Source organism: Temnothorax longispinosus, chromosome 1, assembly GCF_030848805.1.
Source record: "Temnothorax longispinosus isolate EJ_2023e chromosome 1, Tlon_JGU_v1, whole genome shotgun sequence".
In the NCBI taxonomy this organism is placed as follows: domain Eukaryota; kingdom Metazoa; phylum Arthropoda; class Insecta; order Hymenoptera; family Formicidae; genus Temnothorax; species Temnothorax longispinosus.
The window spans coordinates 1,783,065-1,809,454 of NC_092358.1; the positions used below are offsets into that span (position 1 = coordinate 1,783,065).

Sequence of the window (26,390 nt, forward strand, 5' to 3'; positions counted from 1 at the left end):
TTTCTCTCATTTTGAAGCATTGTGATAGAAACCGAAAGTCGAAATTAAATAAGTCCGAGGGTAGACGTTATTCACCATAAATTTCACACATCCCCTCGGCCGTCTCGCTCGAAAAATCTCGCTTGCGCGAGGCCGCTCGCACACCGCGCTGCGCCGCGAAGAAAGGGTTAATGACGTTCCCACGCCCTTCGTCACGATCATCCACGGGTCGTTTAAAAAAAAAAAGGAGAGGCTGGGCCCCGCGGCCGGCGCAAGTTCAAGCGCGGAATGAATCTTCTCTCGCAAGACGAATCTCCCTTGCTTTCCATTGTGCGGGCGACACTTAAGTGACAAATCGTGTATCGCCGTCGGGAGAAACTCGCGGCGCGTTCCTTAACCTCGTGTACAATTCGCCTTTACATCCTCAACAATGATGTAAAAGAGACGCAGAAATACGCGGAGACCGAGACGTGTCTCGTGGCACGGCTTCTCGATCGAGGTATCCCCTCGACGAGTTCGACAAAAGGACTGCGTGGCGCAATTTTTCTTCGTTTTTTAAATTTTATTTTTTTCTCAAGAGCACCGACCTCGCGATACACGCGCGGACACTTTACACAGGTAACGATTTCCGGCGATAGCCGTAAATTTGTCAAAGGTTGTCGTTCCGCGCGGCGCGGTGAATCACTCGCGCGAATTACCATAACACTATACGAGCCGTTGTGTTGTATTCGCGGGGATATTTACGGGTCGTTTTGCGACGAATACCGGGCGGCTTTACGGCCTATCTCCTTGTATTAAACGTGCACCTTGTACGTTTTCCCTTCGACGTTTGGCTGATGTTTGACGCGTAATATGCCTCTCAGAGATAGACAACAATATGTGCGGTCGAGCGACCGGATGCGAATGAAGCGCGCGACGAGGAAACTCGTCAAAATGAACGAACGGAGGGAATTTCCGTGTAACGAAGTTATAAATCGTCTCTCGCTTGACTCTCCACGAGCCACGGTTAAAATTGCCACAAATCACGCGCCGAAATTTTACAAGTGGTTTCGCAGAGATTTACGGATCGTCGTATTGTTTCGCGGCTGCTGCCGATAATATACCGTGACCCTGAAAAATCGCGAATGGTTTAAGCCGGTAAAGGTTCGCCGAATAAACTTGCATTGGGAAAGGCGTGTGGGATTTGCCGTGGCACATTGAATACCGTGGTATGTCGGATTCTTTTGTAAGTGGATAGCTAATCTCTTCCAAATTATTAAGTCTAAAGATCCATTCATAAAATTTAAAAATTTTGAACTCAAAAACCTTAAAATTCAGAAAAAAGTACTTTTAAATTTAAACATTCGATATTTTAATCAAGATATTGATTTAATATTTTGGGGGAGAGATGAACACAGAGAGAGGGATCCTTGAAATCTCGAGACTCCGAAAGAGAATTGTGGAGTTTCTCTTCCGTGATCATACAATCGATCATCTATTTAATGAGCCGCGCTATTATCGCCGGATTAAATGTGATACGTGCATCTCCCTCGTGAACTTAATGTCACGAAAGTTACGAACAATAGGTCGCGTTCGCGGCGTCTAGAAAGTAATTCTCGCCGTGAGAACATTTCCGTTGTTGTGTTGACCATTCGGAAATACGAGAGGCTTATTGTAGGCGACGCAGTCTCACGATCGTACGTTGGGTATTCGGGGTCGAGTGCGTTGACTCGGGTCTCGCGTTGACTCGCGCGTCAGCCCTCGTGAGCCAGGAGCTCACCACACCTAGAGAGCATCGATCATTCTTCGAAAGGCACACTTGACGAGCGAAGAGCTCGAAGCTCGTGGGATGCACCGTTCCTCTCGTCGATGTGCACCGGGGTGTCCCAGAGAGGCGCGCGGCTAAGTCCCAGTTTCAAAATCCGGTTTCGCGCAATGAAAAGTAAGAGTGAAAATAGAACGGGAACGTACAACGTACGTGCGATACCGTGCGCGCGGCCGTTACCGCCATTTGCGCGATCTCCGCTCTGAACCTCTGAACGTAATTCACTTTGACGTCGCGGCCGACACCGCCGCGCCGTTGCGTACGTGCGAATATCGCATCGGCGGCGATAGATTTCTGAGAGAGGAGAGCTCTTGAATTTCCAGCTTTCTCCATCCACGGACAAAACGGAGCGGCCAATCTCCCGCTCGTTTCGTTGGTTGATGGAATCGGAGCCGAATCATTACCAAGCTGCTTTGGAATAGTTTCGTTGTAATTGGAAAGCAATGTTTGCGGGATCGCGCCTGTCGAAACCGCCGCGCCGGAGAGATTTGGCGATCAAACGCGCACTCGCGATAATAATTTCGGGGCAATTAATAAATATATCGGTCATAATAAACATATTAAATACTATAATAAAAATATTATATGTATAATAAATAAAATACTACGTGATGTGTAAGAATATTCGAGTATCGTGTATAATTTTGATGTTCTCGATGTTTAAACTTTACTGTAGGCAGAAGAGACCCACATGGGTGACTGTCAATGCGGAGAACGGGTATAATTATTTATAGATTCCTAGAAACATAAACTGTACTGTCGTGGGTGTAATTTCGACCCGGCTTGGCGGAGATGGACCTATCTAAACTGTCGAATAAAAGAGACACAAGTGGCACGACGCATAACTTAGCTGCACGTCCACTTAGCATATACGATTCGTTTAAAAATAGTACTCTTGCTTGATTTTATTCCGGGGATTTTGATAGTCCCGCTCGGTGTTTACACTTTCATAACGTTATTAACACTTCACTCCTTCACGGCCGGTTGCATTGAACTCCCTGCGAGTAGCGGCTGCGTTCTAATATCTCGGATTATCACGGTTTCAATACATAACTTTGATCTAACTGAAGAGAGAGAATGAGAGAAAGAGAGCGACGTTATCGCGGAGAGGCGCGGCGCAGATTGGAATTATTGCATTTTTGTGGAGCGTACGTTGTGCGCTGTTAAAGAGGCTGGCGTCGATTGATGGCCGACTCGTCCTCCTAACGTCCAGTGTCGCGACCCGAGCGTAATTTAGCGAGGCTTTATCTAGCGTTATTAATCGCGCGCAGGCAGCTTAGCGCGCTCCTCTCTTTGTGCCGGCCTTCCGCTCCGAAATCCGAAGTCGAATTTGTTCCGCGTGACACTTCGCGCGCCGCACGCGGGAATTCCCTTGCCCTCCCTCGATTGACGCCCCGAGGCTTAATTACGGGCGGTTAATAAGCCTCGGGAGCAAGGGAATATTGGCCGATTGGCACCAAGTACGCGATATGGGCGACACGCGCGAAGGCCCCTTACTGGGCCAGTAGGCCACATAAGAGCCGCTCTCCAATCATTGCCTCTCGGCGATCAGCTCGACTCCGGCTTCTCGCCGGCAGCGTCACTATGACAATGTACCACAAAACGCCAACAAAATAATGCGGGAATTTTTTTTTACCACGTCTCGTTTATCCGCAAACTCGCTCGCGGATGACGCACGTGTATGGAGCACTCATTAAATTCAGAACGTTTATTCGCGGCCTGCGGCCCTACGGCCGCGTTTTCGAAACTCTTCCTCTCGCGAGATCGGAATATCATTATGAAAAATAATTGCAATTATTTACGTCGGCAAATCGCCTCACCGACACGCGAATGTTCCGGCGTATTTTTCAAGGATAACTAATTGCTCACTCGTGTAAAGATACGCTAAATAAGAAAATAGAATAAAAATCTATTTTTCGAATCTACATCAAACATTTTACCGGAAGATTATACTTAAATTTATCGCTTATTTTTAAAAATTAGACATTATATTTATTTTGTCCATTTTGTTTCTTCGAAAAAGCATGGCGGGCGCGATCGGGAGCGGCGACCCTTGACGATCCTTTTCCCTATGTCTCTCGCACACAAAATAATTCCCGCCGGTCGCCAGCGCGAGAGACGCAGGATATCCTTGAAGCCTCCTAACGGTCCTGCCGAGACCCCGCCGCGTCTGCAGTCTGCACCTAACCGAGACTTCTCGATAGTGTTTTCTCCGCCGCATACGGTATACGGGTGCGCACGCGTATTATATATCACGTGTCGCGCGTATAATGTACAACCTGCATATCCCGACTGCATCCTGCACCTACGCGGGACGAAATACCGGGCTATGCGTGTCGCGCCTCGTTTCGCTCGCATGTATGTTCCCAGGTTTCCATGTCGGATCCGTTACGACAGACTGAATTTCGTGCCACCGACAACGGATAAATCGGTGGTCGACCTGGAATAGTGATATCCCTCCCCCTCGCCCTCTCCGCCCCCGCGATTATTATATGTATACCCGAAAATGGATGGATCAGAATATTGTTCGAGTGATTGCGGAAAGAAAGTGGCGGCCTTCTGGGCTTTTAAGTCCTGAAGCTGGTAGAGTTTGAACTCTTGATTTTTTTTATTCTCGGACCTTGATACCTTGACTTGTTAGATCCTCGAACAGCTGATCTTTTTGAATCGTAAAGTTGTGTCTAGAATCTCGGTTTTTGGCACATCTTCAAGATCTATATAGAATTATAGAAGATCTGCCGCCTCGCGCGCGTTTCGTTATTGCCATATGTTTTGCATATGTAAACGAATTGCGAGACATTTGCATATGCACGTATTGCTACCGGCGATCATGCATATCGCGCCGTTACTTCCATCCCGGTTCCCACACGTGCGCTATCGCCATGCTATCGTCTTAGATTCCGTTTGCGTTCGCACGCAAGAAAGGGTTCCGATTGCCAACAACGGAAGTTAATCCGTTATGAAGTTAATTCCTTGTAAAAACGCATCAAAACACATCGCATCAAAATTCATTAAAGTTTTGCGGGAAGATATTTAGGCGAGCTCCTCTATAAATATTCAGAGAAAAAAAGAAGCTGAAAATATATTGTCATTCGAAACGATAATCGTATCTGAAATTCACGTTTCCTTAGCGAGATTTACATTTAAATGTAACGTACCTAGTCGTAACGATTTTTATATGGCGCATTTATAATCATGACGATCGTTCTGATTCCCACGTGGCGCTCTGTCATCGTCTTCTTGAATTTCGATAAGAGTCTTCGCGTCGTAGGTCGAGAGATCCTACCCTCCCTCGCGCTAGCGGGTGAGAGGACAACGATCTCTTTGTTGAGCACGAAAAAGGTTGAGCGATACCGTAAGCGCGAGGTCATAAGTCGCGTCAGTCTACCAGCCAGACTTACTTTTGATAGTATATACACGATCGCCGTCCAAGATCTGGGACACGATTCACTTAATTGCGCCGCGATCGATCGATCTGATCGTGCGCGACGATCGCGAATTCGAATTGTCGTAAATTCGCTTTAGCCCGCATATAGCCCGTTAGAAGGGCCCGTAGAAGCCACGTGTAGTTCTTTCTCTCTCAAGTAACGGAATAACGGCCATTATACCAATTAGGTATTGTTAGTACGTTAATTACATATCTATTATCTATTGATGCATTAATACTGTGCTATTATCTTCAATTTGTTATATAAAATTATACTATCTGTGGTACTTGCTGGCAGAGGCATCAGATCAGCCCTTCCGGAACAGGCTTAAACTCGTTTTATTTACCGAGGATTATTTGCGGTTGTTGATAAGGCGCGAGAGGACAGTCGTATAATTTCCCACCAGGCGGTTCTATATCCCGTTAGTTGTGAATCACCGTGCGTGCGTTTGTCACAGGCGCTTTATGGCCAATTACTTAAATTACTAACGATGCCCGAACTAACGAAACACTTTTACGAGGAAACCGCTTACGCGTGCAGTCGGTTATTGCGTCATTTAAAGGATAACGAGACGCGAGAATATGTAAGCACCAAGACGACTGGCTGTCGTGTTGCATATATACGCGTCGCTTCCACGGTCCAGCGACATTGCGACACAAGTCACGATAGTAATTAGTACATAGAGAATAACGAATAGTTTTTGCTTCGTCGGCGGCCAAGACGAAATGTTCGTAGACGCTGTGGATCGTTAACCACGGGATTCTCTATAAAAATAATTGTCGAGTTTGCCAGAGCGACGGCGGTCTAACGGTGATCTGCCTTTCTCGGAGACCTCGAAAGATTAAAGATTAGGAAAATGACACCGATACGTCCATTAATGTTTAATAATTTAGATAGCAATTAACATCACATTCGTCTAACACGATACGACTACATGCGACATAAGGGTTTGACACAATTTTATTTTTAGATTTATAGAAAAGTTTTAGCCTAGGTATATCTATATCCATATCTATCAGATACACGACAAAACGGCGAGATCGCATTTCCTGTAAACGAGCGTTGCCCGCGACAACATCGCGACAGGTTCGAGCACGGCGTATAGCATTAATCTCGGAGACCGGATCTCGTCCCCGAATCGCAAGGAATCGCGTCCACGACTGGTCCGGAATGAAGTCCTACGCGTCGGGGGGGTCTCGGCATCGCGGTCGTATGCAAATCACGTTTCATAACTCGTTACCCGCTCGCCGGTTTTCCAGGATGAGCGTGTCGGCCCCGTTCGCGTCAGCTCGAGTTTATCGATCTTCATCTCGTAATTTTCCGGATATCCATCTGGCGATCCCACGCCGCGAGACGATTTACGACGGGCGATATCACGATAACGTGAGAGCACGAATCGAACGATGACGAGAGCGAGTTATACGTGCCACTTGCGCGCACAATGATGGAATTATTAACACCAGCCTCTTAGCGTGCCGTGAGTCTGATCGATTTTCGCGGTGAATCGGTAACGAGAAATCCGGCTACGATAATCATTATTACTGCGACTAATTGGACCGATGTACCGTCATCTCACGACGGACGAGAGATCCAAATGAATATAAATCCATCCGCGAGCCGTCCCGCCGAGATGAAGTTCTCTCCTCGTGCTTTATCGTGATCGTGGCCTCGTGATCGTCCTATGATCGTGGCGGCGTAGAGGATACCGTGGAAAATCGATTAAACGCCAAATTGATGCTTCACAGTGTACTACGGCAGAGGCTAAATCCGGAGGAAGAGCTTTGCCTCGGAAAATGTCGTTATTTGTAAGCCGTCTCGGGTTCGTGGATACACAGAGCTTCCATTTAATTTCGAAAGAAATAATAAAATGGAATAATAATATAATAATAAAAGATCTACAAATACATTTCGCACGTTTTCTATCTAAGGCTAGTAATGAGGGAGATTTCCATTGCGTGCACTGCGCGTTATATTCAACGGAGACACCTGTTAACCGTTCGTCAATGAGGGCGCCGCACGTTTCTTAAACGGCCAATAACTGGACAATTCACGCTATGACACTTAAGTCGGGCAGGTGAAATTTTGCTTTTCACGTATAGCGGCCGCGTTCGGGAGAAATTGGGCGAACGAGATTGCCTCGATCATCGGCGCGGCTTATTCCCTCTCCGTAAATGAGATAATTTTTCTTTGTCGCTAAAGACGGATGGGCTCTTTCCCCCTGAAAAATTCCAGCCAAGTCGATTTCAGAGGGACACTCGGCTCTTTTTAGCGATCGTCACTTCCACGAAAGTGCCGCCTATCCGAGAGAATGCAAAAGTTTGCGGAACCCTCATCCGCAAAGTTGGAGCGTCTCTCACGGAAGATCTTTATGGTATTATTTCCCACCAAACTTTATATACCGTCGGCGTTTATTCCAATGAACCTCGGATCTATTCTCGACCGGATTCTCTCTCGGACGTCTGGAACCCCCTTCTAACGCAGTTATTGTACTCAGGTAGGCGTTTCGCTCGGCAGTGGTTTCGGTTCTTGCCAGAGTAAGTAGCCGGCGGATATCCGTGACTACTTAAGGGACCGTATACACGGTGGACCGCCGCGCCGGCCGATATGCGGTTTCGAGCGGAGAGAATCCTAGCCGAGAGAGAGAGAGAGAGGAGTCGATCTTAGGCTACGTTAGGTTGGGTTAGCGCAGGGCGCGACCACCGGCTCTCATGCCACCCAAGACTCTCCGCGGTCGGGTCGCCCTGTGTAGAACCTGAATCTCGAGGGTTCTCAACCGGCTCTCTCTCTCTCCTCACGAGACGGATCGCGCGGGACGTCTATGAAGGTACCCTCACTCATTCTTGACCGTCGATCGTGCTCGCAAAAAATTGCGGAATGTCCGTCTCGTGTTTATGCCGCGCATGCGAAGCGTTTATAATAAGAGCGGACAAGTCTATCATTTGTAAGACTCACTTTCGGTATAAAGCCGTCTTTAGACTCTTTAGTGGAACTTACAAGTTACGAAGTCGATCTATTTTCCCTCTCTACCTAAATGTCTCGAGACATGTTGACATGTACGTCTTTGTAGCAACTTCTTCACTTAATTGAGGATTAGTTGTCCTCGTTACGAAATTGCCGTTAAGAAAATATTGGATGTTCAAGACGAAGTAGTCGAGGTTCTGCTAGATTTCGCAAACTCTGCCATCTTACTCTTGACATGAAATATCTTCCCTCGTAATATATTTTTGTCCGGCGAAGCATCGTCATTCAAATTCGCCGAAATCCTTTTACGGACAGTTTAACATACTTTACGTAACACGTTACGCCACGTGCCCATTTTTGGCAAACCTTCACCAATCGTCATTAATTAACGTTCCTCGTCATTGCATTTTTTCGAAGCAAGCCCAAGAGTGTCGAGAATGGATGTAAAAATCGCCGGCTCGTCCAATTTCCATATAAAGTATCCGCATAAATAAGCCTGGCCATTATTAGAAATTCCTACGAGCTTAATAATCGCTGTAGAATATCTAGCAGTCTAGATATTCTACCAGTATTTCCTAGAAAAATAATAGAGTAGAATAAAACTGCCGTTTTATTGCACGATGACTTGCACATAAATTGCAATCTATCAGAAATTACAAATTAAAAAAAACTAATGAACAAAAATTAAATAATATAGTCAATTCCGATTGATTTTGTAATATTCAATTTGGTCGACAAATTCTTCGCGTCTAGCGGTTTGAAATTTTTAAATGTGGTATCTCGTGGATCAGGTCAAAGTTTCGTGCGAGATTCGTTCCGGCCGTTTCGAAGGAGTGGGGCGTGGCGAGAAGAGAGATGCGACCGGTGCAGTCAGCCGACGCGACGGTGAGAATGGACCGGCCGGCGTGTGAGAGTGGAGATCGATCCGCGCTATTCATAAGTCGGAGAGCTCGGATTTCGGTGGCGATGTGAGAAGAAGAGAAAGAAAGAGAGAGAGAGAGAAAGCTCTCGATGCAACCGTGCGACGTAGCATCTTTTCCTGCCGCTGTTGCTGCTAGTTCAATTTGTTGTTTAGATTCCCTCTCCCGAACTGCTGTCAAGGCCAGAACTGGCCAACCGTGGCCTCGAAGGTCGCCGCCGCGCGGCGGTGAGAGGCGCTTAGAGAGGAACCTAATCGCGGGAGAGGAGCGCGGTTATAATGGGTGAAACTTCCAGTTCCTGCGATACCTCGTGGTACCGCGTCCAGCAGGATTCTCGTCGATCAACTCCCTGCTAATCGACCGGTATTGCTGGTCTCGCCCCCAGAAAAAAATCTGAATATATTTCTGATTAATTAGACAAAATGTTGTGCATATATCAAGTAGTATCTTGAATAAATTAAGTACACGTGCGAAACTTTGTAGATAAAATATATAAAATGTGTATATCTATTAATACTCTTTGTATCTTTTATATTTAATATATATATACCGCATTCCAGCCGGCATGTCTATTTTTACCTTTTATAGCTTTCTCTCATAACTTTTACACCTTATAAAATTTTCTAGATTAGTTTACGTTTTCGCGCGCGCGCGTATGTCTGTGTGTGTATGGTCATCTAATGTCGGAGCGATCAAGGTTTTTAGCGCGACTTTCACGCTCTTAGCCCTGAACTGGAGAACATTTAGGAATAATTTGTAGCGAATCGCGAGAATTCTCGGGGTCGTCGGCGAAACGATTACTGCGTACACCGCGTGACTGAACAGATTAGACGTGGAGAGACGTGACAAACGTACACGGCCGTCACACGTTGGCCTTATGACGCCGCTAAGGATTTAGACTTTCTTAGAGAGTCCTCCTTTTATGTTCTTCTGGAAACTGGCCGGCTCGTCGAGGGGAACCAACCAACCGGGATCGAATTGTCACCCACAATTCGATCTAATTCGCAGAGACAGGAAGAAAGTCCTTCCGAGGACTTCTGCTTTCCTTCCTGTATTCGAATAGCGTCGTGTGTCCGTCGGGACGATCCGCAGCTAGAAAGTAAACGGACAGCACAGAAAGGTATCTTCGTGGAGAGGGATCCGTACGCGCAGCGATACCGAAGAGAACAACAATGTCGTCGGTGTCGTGCAATGTCGGCCAACGGATGACTTTGACAATCGACGATGATTGGCGTCTCGACTAAAGCTTTCCTTTTACCTTCAACGGATTTTCTAACACCGGGAAATTGGTTTGGTGCATCAAAATGGTAGATGCACCTGCACGCTCAACTCTTCGTCTATCAGCTGTCGTCCGGGGCCCGTTAGACCTACATCTGTCTCTCTATCTTTGAAATCCTTTTTTACGTAACAGCATTAAACGATGATCGTTTGCAATTTCATTGATTAATAATACCAATTTGTTAAAATGATCGGTTAAAACGATTATAGCGATCGTTGTATGCTGTGTAGAAGTAATAATTAATTATTAACTCCGTTATTACAATTTTACTTCATGTGTTATCGACTGTTATTATCCTTTTTTAATTGGTTATAATCTATTATCAATATAAATGCATAATCGCGGAAAATAGACGTGGCTTTATACATCAGGCATTAGCCGACTAAAGCGGAGAAGGTATTGTTCCGTAATCGGCATCATGGAAAAGTAGAATCACGTAGCGATATAGGATTAACGGACGGAACGAATACATATTTCTGTACATGGCTGATGGAAGGTTATACATGGATATTCACACTGCAGGGGCCACCGCTACTCTCTCGTCAATTCTCCTCTCTCTCTCTCTCTCTCTCTCTTTCTTTTGCTAGTCATCTCACCATTCTCACCCTCTTATATGGTAGAAACACACGCGGTGCACTTTCGCGCGGTTCTACTCTCGGCGAGCGAGGCGAGCTAAAAACATCAAATTTACGCGATACGAAAGCGTCTGCGCACGGATCTGTGAAAACTACCGCGCCGCGTTACTTTTACTTATAAATTTACATCGTCGGACGGTTCTTGGTAAATAATAACCGCGCTCCAAGATGATATACACGAAAACGGGGGCGTCTCCGCACGAATGGCCGCGACGCGGACGGAATCGCCGGACGTCGAGCGCTAAATAGAGTGTACATTAAATGTTAAACAGAGGAAAGTAACGCGCGTTCCTGCTCGCGAGGAGTATATGTCCTTATCTCGCGCGTATATCCGATGACGATGGGCGCAAGAGATAAGACAGCTAATCGCCGTTCGTTTCACCGTAGGAAGTTGTGCCGTATCTAAGCGCGGCTGCCTTAAAATTAGACGGCCGACTTTCGTTTCTAGAGAATAAGCGGCGTGCAAAATCGACACTCGATGGTGAGGCGTGATGTAATTATTATCACGCGACGATAAAACTATGTAAAAAGATTGCTCATTAGTGTGAATTTTTTGAAGCGATCAATTTCCCGATTAAACACAGATTTATAGTTCCGTGATTTAATTTCCACTTAAATATAATTTACATTTATATTTTGCAATGTAATTTAAATTAACGATGTATAATAATTCTGGCCTTTAAGCAGAATACTTTTCCACTTGTTCGTAACGCAATTATAATTTTGCTAAAATCCATCTATATATATAATTTTTAATTAAAATTAACTTTCAAGAGAAAACAAATTAAGAATATCCAGATTCGTATTCGAGAATCGTTCGATCGCGCACTGCCGCGTGAAATTTTTCACCCTAGGAATGAGCCCAGAGATCGTCGTCCCCCGGAGTCACAGCACGAAAGCCATGAATTACCCCGTATAACGCCGGAGATCAAGCGGACCGACCTCCGCGAGAGGAAACGGCCGTCGCTATCGCTCTCGGGGAACGGTATCAATCCCGCGCGGGTATCGCGCGTGGAATCGATCATTCACGTTTCGCGGCGGGCACGGCACACGGCAGGTCAAACGTGCCGATCGATCGTGCCCGTAGACGATCGTAGCGCGCGTAGGACGACGCGCGGACTTCGTTTCGTTATCGCGCACGGTTTCGCCCTTGCTTGCGCGTTCCGCCGCGCTACGGTCTGTAATCAACGCGGCGCAACGACGTCGTGATTTAAATCGAGATCCAAATCGAATTATCGTTGAAAGAGGAGGAACCCGATACCGCATCGGCGTGAGTTATATACCATCCGGGCGAATGGTGGAATTCGATCAAGCAGGGTGGTCCGTACGCGATTAAATTCTTTCAACCTATCGTCTCTTCGGGTACCGTTCGCGTAATGTGATGGCTGGGAGAGAGATCGTTGCCAGGTGTTCTGCGGGAAATTGCGTAATATCGTTAAATGCGATACTGTCACCTTGAGCTTATCCGCTAATTTATCGTAACTTATCTATATCTCGGCATACCTGTAGCGTTTTGCGCACGTGGCGTAATTGCTTAATGAGAAACGTATGTTTTTATTATTTCCGTGCTCTATAAAAATTCGGATACAAAAATAATTTAAATACGATGTTTTAAGTTAATTCATATAGCTACTGACTATTGAATCGATTATGAAATAGCTGACAAAAAGACAATTAACTAATTTAAAAACGCATTAAGATGTTCGCCACAACAGATTAGCAAATATTAGGTCAACCGAAGCAGGATTTCCCGATCGCAATTTCCGGCCACGTAATCGACGAAAAATAGCATTCGAGCAAAGCGCTTTCGCACGTGATACCGTCGTGGATTCGTAATAACGGTAACTCGACCGTTCTCTTCTTGAGATATTAGTTCGACGTCGCGTTCGACTCGAGCTGAGGAAAGGTCTTCTTTTCGGAACAAATCATCAGAACGGTGGCAAAAAGCGACCGGCCTTTCTCTCTCCCTCTCTTTCTCTCTCTCTCTCTTTGTTGATGGATCCGATGCTTGATTCTGAATAGAGCCGACCATTCAATTATGTACAGCCGCCGTTTAACACGTTCGTTCAAAGAAACGGTAACGAGCTCCTCCACTTGGCTTTCTTGTCGCGCCGTAAGCGCCGTTTCCAGCGCGGCGCTACGACGATTTTTCTGCGTCGTTGCCTGACTTTTTGTCGCAATGTCGCATCTTTGTCAAAGAACTATGAAAGATAATAGATAGGCCGCTTTCAGGCTACTGTCATTTTACATTTGTATCGAAAACGCCCTCGTAGGAATGATATTTTTTTCTTCCACTAGATGCGATTAGAGCTTTTAATTTGTGGAATAATTATATTTTATAAAAATATATTTTATTTGTATATTTTTTATTACGTTAAAAAAGAAAAAAATTTATTACAAGCGATTGGCTAGTTACCACTACCAGGGTCTATTTGCCTGTCCGATACTCCATTAATTTAATTAATAATCTCTACGACGAATAAAAACGATGCGGCTTTGAATGGGCCATTATCCTGCCACCGCTTGCGCAATCGCTCGCACGCATCGACGACTATCCGAACACCCTGTACACGGCAGAGGCGGGTCCAGAGTCCGCGGGACAAAGAGAGAGAGAGGAAACCGCCTTGGCTAAAGCCGAGAAAAATTCCTCTAGGAAAGAGAAGTTCCTCTTTGAAGATAGCTGCCGCCTTCTGCGCGCACGTATACGTGTGCACGGATAGTTAGATGGGTGGAGGAGGAAGAGGAGGAGGACCGCGTCTCGCCTTTGGGCATCGATCTCGCGAGAAGAGGAACCGTAGCTCTTCCCTCTCTTCGTATCTCTCCTCCCTCGTATCCTCGCGAGCATTATCCTACGATCGACCACATCCGAACCCTCCAGCGAAAATCCGTCGTGGAATCGCACGCGCATACGTTCCGTACATCTTCCTCCGGAATTCCCTTTCGGACTGGCGAGTGGCGTTGCTCGCCGGCGCTGCGCGGCGCGGCGGAGTCTCCGGCCGAAGATGAGCGCCGAAGATTGTCGGCGGCGGTAACCGCGGATTCTATGAGTGCTATTGTTTGGAAAGTCATCGCGATGCGAGCGGTGCGAGACTGCGATACTACACATTTCGTTACCACATAATAACAAACTTGTTTACATCAAAATATTTACAAGTAGAAATTCGAATTTTGTATTAGGGGGAAAGTTGATTTTATATACCTCTTTAAAAGAAGATGAGGAGGCGTTCAAGTTAGAATGGAAATTAAAATGCAGGATCGGACATAATTGAAAGAGAATTATTTCCCGGCGTGAAACGTAATTTCCGGCAAAGTGCGTACAAGCATCGCGCGTGTAAATCGCACGAGTGGAAACCTTTAACTGTCGGCTCGGGCGAACGCCTCGAGGAAACGTCAGTTCCACTCGGACGACCATAGTCGCCTTTAAGTTATATAGGAACGGAGTCTTCCTAGCGCCTACAGCTGTCTTCGGCAGTAAGAGGGCTAAACGTCGTCGACGACTTATCAACCGTTAAAATATTTTCATTGATATATCGATCCCTGGGAGCGTACGGGACGGGATATCTCGTAAATTTCCAATTCAATAACGCCTATACGCGCAAAGTCGTTTACAGTTTAATCTCTACTTTCTACTATTTAATCTGTAAAAATTATCTACAAAATCGTCCATAATTTAACTTTATATACATATATATATATGACTCTCAATTACTATTTAATTATATTCTAATTAAATCTACTCTCTATTCTCCATATAAATTATTTTGATTTTTTTTTCATGGAGACACTTATTAACCGGCGGCTCGCATCCGGTCGGCTAATCACGATCGACAATTACGTACGACCATTTTTCACGTTGATCCGCGCGTCAAACGGAATACGTCTTCCCTGTTAGTCTGTCTTACTCAGCTTCTCACACACACGACATATTATCCTATGATCGACCACACCCGAAGCCTAGAGCGGTGTAATATCCATGCGCGCGTATCCTCCTTCGGAATCCCCCGTCTTTCAAGCCAGTTGCATCGTCTTCCCCGGGCCCTCACTACTTCCGGGAACATCTGCATTTTTTTTCCCCGGCCGTAAGTGCATCATCCACACGCGCACGGACGGATGAATTTTTCCGGTGGATTTTACGATCGTTCTCCTCGCGGCGCGATTTACGATCGTCTCTTACCTCATCCCTTCCTTCCTTCCTTCGATGCCCAGTCAGAGGCAATAATTACGAGTGCGCGTTAAATTAAACAATCTTTCGAAAGGAGCGCTCCATTCGATTTATCGCCGTAGAATCGCTTAAGCCGTCATTATCGCCGATGAATTAATCGTTCAGTCGTTTACGGGGAAATAATCGTTCACCCATTATATTCCCACTATTCCCGCGAAGTAGCTAATCGCTGTCATCGCGTCTTGATAAATCGGCTACACGGTTTTAATGATTCATAATGCCCAATTCCGGCAGCACTTCAAATGAGTGAGTAATGATCCGGATCTCGAGGCATGTCTAAATCCGACAATTTTTTTTTTATAAGCATGACCAAGATATTTGAAATCATCCTGACGAGCACTTTCGGCAAGAGAGTATCTAGATTACGAGGGGGATATATCTTTCTACTTGAATGAAGCTCTATTTGACCTTTCGCGTCGCTCGTCCGTCGCTCGGATTCGTCCTTCACGAATCGTGAATGCGAGCCGTAACGAGCCAGATTAGCTGACTCGAATCGTGGAAATCTGTGGGATTCACGTCGGGCGACCCGGGGACGCTAATCATGATCAGTATCACGGCGATGAGCAGCCGTCCTTAAAGAGGGTCCTAGGCTTTTCACCCCTCTTTCGGCTTTTCGCCTCGTTCTCCCAAGGGTTTCTCCCTCGTGTTTCCGAGCAAGACGTTTTCGCGAGATTTATATGAAAGCACCGTATACGCCCCGAAGCCTTGGGCGAAATCGTAGAGCGAGTAGGATTAACGTTATAAGGAGGCGGAGGGCCGGAATTTTGCATTTATTTAGAATTGCGTGGAAGGAAAGCATCGCTTCTCTCAGATAAACGAGCAAAATGATCCTTTTTAACCGGTATGTTCGAACGGTGATATATTTATAAATTACATGCTCGTCCTTGTGCTCGAGAAGCGTAGAAATAACCCCCGTTGGCTCTCCTAATCCATATATATAACGAGTAATCACCGCGAGGTAAAAAACGAGCATCGTTTCTGCGTGTTCACGATGACGTTACGCTAGACTAACGGCCGTGTAAACTGGCGTGGCGTTACATCACGCGAACAGATCGGAGTATCGAATTACAAAGACAATGTCACGATCGTAACGACATTTAGCCAGTGGCACTGTAAAAATGGCAGGAAAGGCGACTCGCGGTCGGACGTTACGATCGCGCTTCGTCGCGGTCGTAATTATCTCGAGCGCTTAAAAACAGGCGCTCTCCGACGACGGTTCTTACGTTGCTCGGCGGAAACGAGAGCTCTCGGTGAGAGAGGAAGAAGGGAAGCGAGGGAGAAAGAAAGAGAGAAAAGAAAAGGAAGAGTGATTTTAACCGAGAAACTCGCGTGTTCCGCGTTTATTTGCCGGACTCCTTGCCGGCCGCGTCGCGCTTAGAGAGTGAAGAGACTTAACGGAACGTGGAAAATTAATGGAATGGAACTTTTTTTTCGCGGCATAGCCGCACGGTGACCCGGGATACAATGCGCGCGCGCGATTAATCACGCTCGTTTATCGTTGATTGACGACGCGGCGACGATGTAACACGAATTTACGCGCGCGCGCGCGCGCGCGTATGCAACACTTGATCGATCGGCGCTCGATTGAACAAATAGCGCTTAATTTTCCGCACGCGGATACACCGCTGCGAAATTTATCGCCAAGCATTTAGCATTCGCGCCTCGCGAGACTTATCGCGCTCGTAAGATCGAGCGTTCTGCCGACCGATGATAAAACACGATAATCTCGGGTGCACAATTATACGTCGCGAAATTACCGCTAATTAATTAATTTATGGTATCGGATAGTGCGCGCGCGCGCGAAGGGTTTTACCAGTTGCCTACGTATGGTGGTGCACTCGCGGCACTTACTCGTTCGTTACGATAAAATTAAGAGCTAATATCGGCATGATAGTCGATATTGAGCGCCGATCGCTCGTAAGATACTCGCGTCGATTAGACGCGCGGCTATCTAATAAAGTAATTTATTCACGTCGATTAAACGAGTTTCGCACGGGAGAACAAAACCCGTAAATGTGCACAAGCGGGCGATAAATGCTTGCGTTTACGGCAAGAAATTAATACGCGGCACTGACCGCGTGTAAACTGATTTCGCGTCGCGGATACATTTCCGAGATTAATACGTCGTTAAAACCGACGGTATCGGCTCGGATATCGCGAATTTACTCAATGGGGTTTCTTCACTTAATTCGTAAATGGAATAATAAATGAGAAAACGTGTGTTACACTTAAGCATTATGGAGATAAAAAAATGTATACAAGTTCGTGGTATCGACTCACCGAGATCGGCGTTATCAACGGCTGTGGTTATCGCCAGACCGTCACGGATCCGCTCCAGAAAATCTGTTAGGCAGAGAGAATAAACGTTTTGATAAATCGGACGTGGCGCTGTAACGGCACGCACGTACGTGCGGCCGATCGAGTCGCGTTTCCTTCAAAGACACCGGGTGGTGCTCCACGGCAGAAATCGAATAAAGCTCGGGGCGCACGAGCGCGCAAAAGCGGTTCGTGCCGCGCGATCCCGCAGGAGTTTTCAATAAGCACGGCGACGTCGGCGACTTGCTCCAATAAATCCCGCGCGCCGAGAACAATCCGCGATAAATCATTTTCTAACGGCAGCAACAGTGTTTGCGCTATAACGGTAATTGGTCTAGTCGCCGCCGCCCCGGTATCACGAGTCTCTGGGAGCAGCGCGAGATATTAATGATCGCGCCGGCCCGGCGCGTATAACAAAGGCACGCGTTGCTCGTTTTACAACGCCCGTCGAATGACGGATCGATTTCCTCTTACGACTTTCCTTTCCAAAAACGACCACAAAATCGACATTGCGCGCGCATGTTCTCCGTGAAAAGGAAACGGCGCGATCCTCTAATTCGATTTTCCGCAAAATTAACGATGTTCCTCTTCCGGACGTGAGGTGAAAAGCACGTCTTCGGAAAAAAATGAAAGTTTATTGATAATTAAATGGGATCATCGAGACTGCAAGTGAGATGAAACAATTTTAAGATACTTAATAATAAATTAGCAATCTCTTTTTCAGATATATTTCTTTCTATTCGCGCGTCATTGGAACGATGACATTTGTTTAATCGTCTAAGGACTTTCGATATTTCCGATGGCTATTTTCTATACGATCAATATATTGCAAGTGCACACAAACACATACAGAGTTTTGCGGCCGTGGTTAAATTGTTTTCCTCCTACGACCGCACACTTTCCTCTCCTCGAGCGACCGCGGAAAAATAGACTTTCGACTCGATCTGTCGCTGCCCGATCGGCCTGACGGCAAATAACGAGAATAATGGCCGCGCGTACGCATGTATCCCGGTATTGACACTTCTCTGTGTCGGTGAGTGTGTGCCCGCGTGAGTGGGCTTGCACAGCACATAACGCTCTCGTACAACCTCGAGGTCGATGGAAAGTGAAAACGAGTGACTTCTGTATGGATTGTCATAATGTACCGTACGTGCATACGTTAATGCTAAAAGGGGCTGTTTATTATACATTGTCGATCTTTATCGGTCGAATAATACACGCCAATGATGTAGGATTTCCTCTATATGAAGGAGAGCGATCGATTTCCCTCTCGTAACGACATAAGCTTACAACCGAGTTACCTAATTTATTTCAATCTCTTTCATCTCTTCCAGTTCCTCTTTTCATTTTTTTCGAAATCGGATTGATTTATGGGCACAATAATGAATTTCCGAGAAATCTCCGCGCGTGATATACTGCGTGACAATAAGTGTGCGTGCGACGTACGAATGGCTGATAATGATCCACGTGCCAACAATTAACCATGCACCGCCAGGTCGTCATTAGTTTCCCTTATAAGTAGGAAGAGAAGCGTTGGGAACGATAACGCGTAATTACGTACGTGTGCGCTTCTGCCATTAATAATACACGCGAGTACACGTCCTTGCGCGCGATCCTTGTAATTCTTCTAAAGATCTCTCGCATTGATTTATCTCCGTAAAAGTCGTCCTCACAAAAACATACACTTTCTTCGTCGCTGAATATCTCTTATTAAACGTAGCGATGGTTAACGATCGTTACGATTCGACCGTTCTTATATGGCAATCGTTCCTCACCGTTTCGAATTTCCGGTAGCCTCGCAACGTGATTTTACGTCTTGGGGGTATCAATCTATCGGAAATGACCGCTGCCTCTTCGAGGCGATTTGGTGGAAAGTGCCTGCGCGACATGATACTTTCGGACAAATTATTGCTCGAAATTACGGCTTCATTCCAACACTCGCTTTCTCCTATGTTTAAATTAATTAACAGACTCTCTCATTTCGACATACATATATCATGCGCACGGCAACTGAATCAAATTAACTATCGAGCTATTATTAAACAAATATCGACTGTTATTAATTATTTTTCAAACATGTATCGTCTTTTACATCTGTATTTAAGTAAAATCTTCGCGGTGGGTCTGTATGTTCATTTAGCACACCGGTGCGCACTTTTTTTTAGCAACGCATCGGCGCGCCTAATTTCGCGCTTGATGTAATATATGTGCAATGGCGTGATCCAAACGCATTAAAACGACAGGAAAGCACGAAACTCGCGTATGTACCACTTGGAGACCACCGTTCGCGTGAAAGTTTCGCGGATCGATGTTTCGCAATTACGGTACAGGCTATTCAACGAATTAACCACCGTCTTATCTATTACAACGGAGCGTTAACTGCTGATCTGAATTACGTTACGATACGAATTATATGTATTGCCGTGTCGGCTCATTTACACAGTGTTTATACGCGCGCGAATAACGCGTGCTCGCGCGTACGTAAAATTGCGTGTGCATACACGCGAATCCTGTAACTCGAGACGAGTGAGAGATCGCACAAATGTATATACGTGGTTAAAGAATTTTAATATCACGGAGACCGCTACGTCGCATTGACTTCTTTTTAAAATAATTATACCCGAATAAGAGAAGCTATCCATACGATGTATTGAGAAAATAGCGTTTTCTCGATATCTGCCGTAAGTGGAACACCACGCACACCAGGTTCGAAAGCAGTAACTTTTATTTTCACGGCATTTTCATGGTGATGCGTTCGCGCTGCATTCTACGGCGGCGAATCCTATTAACGGGTTGTTATTATCGCGATCCCGTCGGCGCGACCATTTATTCGCCAGGGGATTCTTTAACCGCGGAAAATTACGCCATCGCCATTTATCGCCCCGCCAAGGACTCCGGCCGTCCTTACGTCCGGTGTAATTTACCCCGCCAGGTTGAACCACCTTCGTCGCGGACCGGTGCAGTCACACTCGAGTGCGGTTGACATCCTTTACTCGAGCAGCCGTATCCTTTGCCTCAGCTCTTGCTCGCGTTTCTTGATTTACGCGCGTTGCTCATTAGCACGTTGTGAAACCTGATATTTCCCGCCTCGCGGAGGATCGCGCGCGAGATGCAGCATATCGTTACCATTCGATCGAACGAACGTTATTTATTAACCAGCAAGGCCGTTTGAAAGCCTCTGTTATGGAGAATAATTTATTTAGAGCTGGAAATATGTTCTAAATTGCGTTGGCATTTCCGGAGATAGGATATTCCAAAACGTTTCAGTTTCAAGAGCATAAAACATATACGAGTATTTCCCGTAGAATCGAACCCGGAAGCTGAATATAATTATGTTAGTAATTATTCGGCTTACCGAACACCGTACAATTTTTGCTCGGGAAAATACTTTTCTCGTATAAAAATAAAAAAGATAAACATCTGCCTTAAAAATATTGTTAATTACTTGTTATTAATTAAACATCAAGTATCTCTCGCGGAAACCTGTTTATCTTCTCTCGTATATTCCCGGAAGATCGGAGGGAACGTATGGAACATAATAGATACGTTTTAAAACTTTCTAGTAGCGCACGTGCCGGCGATCTGGGATAATACCGACGATTCCAGCGACTCGGATATCAGAAATCGCTATCCCACGTGCTCCTTGTTCCGGACTGCGTGCTTCCCTGGGAGAAACGATTTTCGCGAGACGCGGTAGCCCGCGAGCCGTTGAGAATCGTTTGACTTCGCCGCGACGATATCAATGTTCTCCAGAGTCGATCGAAACTGGCTTGGTCGACACTCGCTCGTCGACGAGGCCTTTCTCCCCTGCTCGTCGTTACTGCAATAATGCTCACGTGCGGTGCATTATCCACGCGCTTGCAATTGACATCCTTTAAGCCACGCCGTCCGCGACGTCACCCATGTACTCGCGCTTTACCGTTGCTTGTCATTTACGAGAGAGGAACCTTGGGATACCGTGGGTAGCCCTCGCTGACCCCCTGTCAATACCACCGAAGCACACGTGAGAGCCTATCTTGGCGCGCGCGGACGTAAGCGAAGACTGCGGGTATATATATTCGCCTGGATATATCACTCGCGATTTTTCACGACGCGTATATAGCGCGTGCGTTCTCCACTCCGCTTTTTCCACGTCGCCGCGCGACGTCCCGGAGGTGGAGGCGTGAGAACCGGGTTTCCGGGATACGCCGCTGGGTATCTTGGAATACACTCTCAACGCTTGACCTCCTCAGTAGGTATCATATAATATGTGTATGCCACGAGGAAGCTGGAACATCTGTTTCCCTCTCTTTCTCTATAGTTTGGTTTGTAAGGATCAAATTAACAATATATTACGTGTCTAATTTGAATACTTACGCCGAAATTATTATTTTTACATAGAAAGGACGGTTTTGCTGTAAGTATCTAAAAATTTCGTTAGATACAGATCTGAAAATAATTTTTTTGAACCATCAAAATAATTATGTAGAACACTCAAACTGATCGCTGAAATGTCAAAATTTTTTACAGCGTTATCGTCATACTTCAGCGACCTACTATAATTATTTTGATCGTGCAACAAAATTATTTTCAGATCTGTATCTAGTTAAATTTTTAGATACTTCAGCGAAAACCGTTCTTTCCGTGTAATAATATTTCTGTTTTATAGTTTGAAACTGTTATTCGACATGTCGTATTACACTTAAATAAGTTATTGCTATTAACTCGCCTTATTATTATTTATCTCGCCTACTTTATGTCTCGTGTATCACGATCGGCTCAAATCGTGTTACAAAACAGATGCACGCGTTCGTACGGATGTGCGTATACCAATGGTCGCTCGGTATGCAATAATCCAGTGCATATAATGCGCTAATGCGACAGGTCTGCCGATAGAACTCCCAGCGTAACGCTAATTAAGCCCGGAGTTCGGAGGATACAATTATGTGATTCTTAAATGGAAACTTGGCGTGGTGTGGTAATTTCGCGTCTTGAGTTTCTTGATATATCCTATTACGTCGAGCTATGTCGGTCGCGCAAGGCGAGAGTCACGCAACTTTTTTTTCTCCGAATCACCGAAAGGCACGTCGGTAGCGATGATGAATCTCCTGCTCTTTCGCTAGGTAATTCATTCGTATTCAAGATAATTCACTCCCGTTTTCTCTCACAATAATTGCTCCCGTACTTGGAAATATTAATATTGATACTCTTTGTCGTAATTAAAAAGAAACTCCTAGACATTAATGGTCTATACTCTACGTGGTTTCCACAACGTCAAGCGGAGGTGACAGCCGGTCGGAGCTTTCTATTTATGTTCTCATCGACAGACTGACGTAAGAATTCATCATACTTTGGGACTACCAGCGATAGCCGATGTAGTCATTGATAACCGGCTCGTTTCTCGTTTAAGATCTCAATGGCCATCTCCGGCGAGATCAACGACGGCGTGGACGTAGATTTGTCTTTATTTGGACTTCCATTAGGCCGAGACGTTATTTGATCGTTCCCGTTACACGTTTTACGAGAATGGTCTCCGCGCGCGAGAAGTACTTTCTAGACACTCGACTCCGCGGCTCCGGACTCCGGCGGCTGGTCTTCGCCGCCGAGAAGGTCGACGATACATCAAAGGATACGCAGAACGAGCGCGCGCATACGGTGTCACGCGAAGAATGAATTTGCTCATTGGATATGAAAGTTTGTTTTCTTAACAACCCCCTACGGCCTGGCGCGTTATTCATCGACAAGTATCGTACGAAGGGGAAAAAAGGAGTGTAAAAAAATTTCGGAGAAAGACGGCGCGGTGAGATTTATCGAAGAGATTTTGCGCTTCGACAAATTGTCGGACAAGTTGTCTAGCAGGAAATTAATGACGCGGCTATTTCAGTAGGCGCAGGATAATAAAGCGGCGCGGAACTCGTTTCGGTGTATATGTAAGGCGCTTTAAAAAAATATATATAAGGCGATGTCTATTTAGAGAGGGCTATGAATATAGCATTCCAGGCTAGGAAAGGTGACGATAAAACGAGGCGAGCTCGGAATGCATTATCTTCAGCACTTTTAACGTATATCTGATGCGCAGTTATCGTTCGATTTAACCGAACGTGTAATCCTACTTGGTAACTTATGGAGTTACGGGGCGCGTAATTAAGTTACGGTATCCGTCGTTTCGCATGGCGATTTGTATGTTTCTCTCCGTAAACGTGTTAATCTCGCGGGAAATTACCTTGTCTTTACGAGCGATCGAATGGGGGATCGACCGCGAGAAGAATAGCCGCGTTAACGCGGATCGCATTCTTCCTATTTCCGACGAGACGTCGTCGCCGCCTTGCCCGTTCTTGTCGGTCGGCGCGGCGGACCGATCGACGGCCGTGATTACTATAATTACGATTATAATAGACGAGATCGGGGGAATCCAGGTCGCTCGTGACTCGCGCGCTATGAGGAATCAAAGAGAGACATTCTGCTTTCCAGCGGTAGAAGCTCCGGCGGGAAAAGCGCGGACAGGAAAATTAAACGAGCGAGCGCTAATTAATGTCGCCAGTGCCGCGTGCGTCGGTCCCACGCGATCCGATTGGCGATCCGCGGTTCAGGTTCAGGGATGCAACGGCGTGCATCGGCACGGCGCGACGACGTGGCGCGATGCGGATGCGGGCGCGGGTGCGTCGTGGTGCAGTCACAATTGGCGAGACATTAATGAGAGCCCGTCGCGATCCGACGACGCGCGCGGCGAATGAGTCATACGGCAGGAAGTCCTTTTTCCGCGATACGGCACGGTCGAACACCTTCCGCCCGACGAACTGGTACAAGGTGAAATCGTGTGCTTCGATTCGCGGCACGAAGGAGGCCTGATGGCTCGCGAGAAGGATTCCTTCTTCCCTCCCTCTTTCTCTCTCTCTCTCTCCCTCTCTCGAATTCCGTTCCGTTTTGGAAAAATTTCTTTTGCATCGGAACTGATCGTCTACCTTCTCCAGATAGGCAGATAGGATAAACTATTTGCCAACGTACGTTGCGAAAATTGCCCCATTGTATCGGTGAGAATGAGATACTCCGAGATACGATGGATAAAAGTGCGCCAGACAACCGCGCGCTCAAAGAGCGGATGGCACGACAGACAGCGCGAACGAACAACAACGCGAGAAAGATTAGACGCTATTAAATCTTATTCTCCTTCCTATCTGAGCGAATCTTTTTTTTTTCTTTTCTCGATATATATCCCCGCGGGATATCATCAGTGCGTCGCGATCGCGTGAGAGAGGTCGCCATTTCACAGGGGATTATTCAATGTCGTCTATTACCAGCATACAGAAGACCGTGTACCACTAACTACCCAATTATCTTCCGATTAAAAAATAATGCGATAGTTGCGGTACACCGGCGTGTCCCGTACGCTCGTCACGCATCATAAAGTATCTTATCTACGTTATCAGACATCTATCGATGTCAGGAGGTGAACTTTAGCTACCATTAACCATGCGGGACTTTCCAATAAAACGATTCGATGTTCATCGCTATCGGAAAACAGATAAATGGGACGTAAGACAATATCAGTAAACTAAACCTCGAGATGCCTGCTGCATCTTTCCGCATTGTATAATTTAATTAAATCTAATTTCAATTTAATCTCATCAACGTGATATAATTCTATGCACATTTTTTATTATTTTTCCTAAAAAAAAGAAGAATATGTATAGTTGTAGAAAATTGATTTGCTCGTTGTTTTTCAACACTTAAAATAACTTGACTCGTAAAGCAAGGCTCATCTGCCACAATCTCTACTGCTTCCATATCCGGATGTACTGCGGCACATTTGGCCGCTCGGAGCTGTCTGGCAATTAAGGTCAGATCGAATTCACGTACACGGACCGCCGAATCGATGAAGCTATCTTGCGTCTCTGGCTCGGCTCCAGAGAAAGAGCTGCGACAATGCGCAGCGCAGGGCGACTATCCCTTTTTCTTATTACCCGACGTTTCGCCTCTCACGAGCGATGGTGGATTTTCATGAGTAAGGGTGTTCCACCCTTCAGCTATGGGCGGCTAGGCTAAATCAATTAGATACCCCGAGGTGGGAAGTGTTGATACAATATAGAAATACGTGACGTTGCCTTCTGGCCTTTAGAAGATGAAAGACGATGACGTTAACAGGATTTCTCAACTGTCCTTACGTATTACCTAATATGAGTTTTTAAAAAAATATAGCCTGCATTTTATCTTTTTCTGAAATAAAATATAAGTCAATAATACAACAATGTACATAATGCCATATATTAATAATACAAGATGTAATTAATTATAAAAGAAAATAATTTTTTGCATTGAATGAAAGCCCATACTATATAGTGAATTTTTGATTAGACACGTAATTCGCGTTTGGCCAAATTTTAATCGAGCGTAAATCTACGATAAGTCGAGAACCACTGATCCTAGATTTTCCGTGTGTATCCTGCGAGCGGGGTTCGCCTGCAACGCACGCTCAATAAAAAGCAGCTGTATGCGTCACGGACACACGCGTGTAAAGGAGGTTTCGCGCAGAGAGTCTCTCACGTCGTCTGTAACTTTCGTGAACTCGTATAATAGTGCGATGAACTCGCCGCCGCTTTATCTCTCTCCATGGTACGACGATAAGAATAATTGGACGTAAGACAGCACGGCAGATGAGAGACGGTCTCCGTTGCGTAAAATTGCAGGTCATTCGCAGTCCTCCGCTATCAAGCGTGTCTATACAGTTTTCGGTTATGTAACTACGGTATAAAATCGTCCGGGCGCCTTTTTTTTATGTAACTCTATGGAACGAATGGAACTGCAGACGCCTCTCGTTTTAACTTTTTATACTTTTTGATTAATCTAATAATCAGTTTCTCACCTCCTTC

At 45.9% G+C, this 26,390-nt stretch overlaps 2 protein-coding genes across 3 annotated transcripts in view; one reads left to right on the forward strand and one right to left on the reverse strand.

The window, feature by feature from the left end:
- LOC139819552 (uncharacterized) overlaps window positions 1-26,390 on the reverse strand; it is a 91,819-nt gene that overhangs the window by 29,504 nt on the left and 35,925 nt on the right. Inside the window, exon 3 of the mRNA XM_071789004.1 lies at window positions 17,509-17,571. The gene's annotated coding sequence lies outside the window, so the exon portion shown is untranslated. The remainder of the gene's footprint in view (window positions 1-17,508; window positions 17,572-26,390) is intronic.
- Window positions 1-26,390, forward strand: part of Knockout (Stork-head domain-containing protein knockout) — a 71,205-nt gene that overhangs the window by 9,227 nt on the left and 35,588 nt on the right. The gene's annotated exons all lie outside the window — the stretch shown is intronic.